This window comes from Theropithecus gelada, chromosome 14, assembly GCF_003255815.1.
Source record: "Theropithecus gelada isolate Dixy chromosome 14, Tgel_1.0, whole genome shotgun sequence".
Lineage (NCBI taxonomy): Eukaryota > Metazoa > Chordata > Mammalia > Primates > Cercopithecidae > Theropithecus > Theropithecus gelada.
In genome coordinates, this window is record NC_037682.1 from 101049640 (window position 1) to 101052141 (window position 2502).

General features: G+C 38.5%; 1 long non-coding RNA gene across 1 annotated transcript; it reads right to left on the reverse strand.

Annotated features, from left to right (window-relative positions):
- Positions 1 to 478: 478 nt before the first annotated feature.
- Positions 479 to 1914, reverse strand: LOC112605576. The gene is made up of 2 exons (XR_003115529.1): positions 1832 to 1914; positions 479 to 1014 (listed from the first exon to the last, which is right to left on the reverse strand). It is a non-coding gene; the product is annotated as an uncharacterized LOC112605576 (long non-coding RNA).
- Positions 1915 to 2502: the final 588 nt, after the last annotated feature.

Here is a 2502-nt window from a genome sequence, read left to right on the forward strand (position 1 = left end):
AAAAGTGAGAACAAACTGGTTTTGGTGAGTCATATAGAACAGCACTTCCCAAATTGTGTTTTATACATTAATCTTTTAAGATGCCCCCTGGAAAAAAACTATAGTAAAATAAATTTGGGGAATGCTGCATAACGTATCCCCTTATAGGAAACTCACAATGTCTAAGGAGTTGATGACATTTGGAAAACAATTAATTCTGCTTAAGCCAGCATTCCAAAATAATACATTTTAAAGGAACAGTCAATCTCCTGCCATCATGCAGGTGAGAGGTAGTAGGTGTCTGAACTAGGATGCAGACCACAGGGGTGATATAATAGATGGAGGTGACAATGGGACATGGAATTGATGAAGATTGCCTTCAAATTAGACTGGGAGTGGTACTAACTTGAAGAAAGAAGTCAAGAGAAGCCAAAGGGATATTTGGCAAATTTTATCATTTTGAAAATTATCAAAAGAATAGTTGTGTTAATAACACACATGGGGGTGTATAAGAATGTTTATTGCAGCATCATTTATAGAAGTAGGAATCTAAAAGCAAAGAAATACTCATCTGTAGTAATTATTAAATCATATATGTTGAATATAACATATCAAATATATACTGCAATACATATAGGATTATTACACCCCTATTAAAAAGAATGAATTGCCTCTATACTAACAGATTTGGAAAAATGTACATGATCAGTGACAAAAGCAAGTATGCAGAATATGCATCAATTTTAGCAAAAAAAAAGAGAATATTTAAAAATGTATTCATCATGACAGATTCCATTGCTCTAAAAAAAATCCCAAAATATTAGTGGCTTAACATAATAAAAGTATATTTCTTGCTCATGTCATAGTCCAGTGTGGGCCAGCAGGAGTTCTTTCGCTCTATTCAGCTGGCAGATGGAGAAGAAGACAAGGATCAGATGTGGATGGATGGCTTGTTTCTTCATATGCGTCAGGCTTGGTAGAGGCACACATTCCTTTCACTCATATTCCTTTGGTCACATCTGACTGCAGGAGAGGCTGGAAAATAAAATCCAGGTTTATGTGCAGGAGGGAGGAGGGAGTACAGATATTGATAAGTATTAGAAATCTCTTCCTCAAAGAGTCATTGTCAGTAATGACCTGCCTGTGGTGGGGTTTGAGAGTCAGGGGAAATAAAATAATCAGAATAGACACCAAAGTCAGGCTGGGATATCAAGTAAGGAAATAATGGATTTAACTTTGGTTACAGTTGGGTTTACTGGGAAGACCTTACTGGTGAGTTGCAGTAGGCAATGTGGATTGCAAATAAACGATGGAAGAGAAGCAGGAACTGGGATCAAGTATTGAGTCATTTGCCTGAGTTGAAACACATGCAAACTGAAAAGGCTACCAAGGACTGAGGATAGAATATCCATTACCTTCTATTAAAGAAAACGGGAGGAGGAAACCAAGGAAGCAAGCGCAAACTACTTAGAGAAGTAGGAATAAAATCCAGTTACTATGGGGCTGTGGATGCTGAGTTTGATACATTCATTCAGGTTCTGAGCCATAGTGATGTGTTTTTATGAAATAATTTGAGAAGGCAAGATAGCTGAAGAATTTATTGCAGTAGGTAAGACCGTACAAAGAATTAGAGTAGGTTTTTTGAAATAGAATGTGCCTCTGGCAGCTCATTTTCTCTCGAGTCAGCACTTCTCTCTCCAAGTCTCTTTCCCGTGCTTTGACATTTTGCTCCACTGAATGACTGACTCTCCTTCTCTGTGTAGCTAACATTCATACCTTCCAAGAGAAGAGTTTATTGATTTGGGTCATTGTAATCCAATGCAGAGTGCTCTTGTGGGCAAAGGTCTCTTACCAGGCCTCCTTAAAGGCTGTTGGCAGGACTTCCAGTACAAACATGGTAGGTTAGCTTAGACTCCATTCCTTTCTTCTTCAGGGACTAAAACCAAACAAAGATAATTAAATAAAATATTTAATATGTAATATACACAAACTTTATTTTCAGTGAAACCAGGGGGCATGTAAGTCTGGAAGCTCCAAATAGTGCATAATGGCAGCCAAAAGCATCTATGAGGCAGAGCTGTGAGGGAAGCTGTGTCAAGTGTGGCGGGGAGTTGGGCAAGAACTGCCAAGGTACCCAGGGCACCAAATGGCAGCAGACTTCAGGAAGAACTTGTACAACACATCCCCTTAGCGAAGAAACCAAACCTAAAAGTACAGATGTTAAAACTTAAGCTGGTGCTGCTGTGAAAAGAATTTAGCTCCAACAGGACTAGGGCCAGATAATAGTCACCTGCACCAGGGCAGGTGATGAGCAAATGTGCAGAAAGGTTCACAGAGGAGTGATTAGGCTTCAGATATACAGACTACAGGGAAATAGTTTTGAAAGAACTTAGGCAGAAATCGATTCATGAATCCTTCTTAAGAAACGTACTACAAACAACTAAGAGATGGCCAGAAAAATTTTGGCAAAAGACTTATGGTGAGCACTGAATAGATACACCATTAGAACTAAATGAAAAAAAA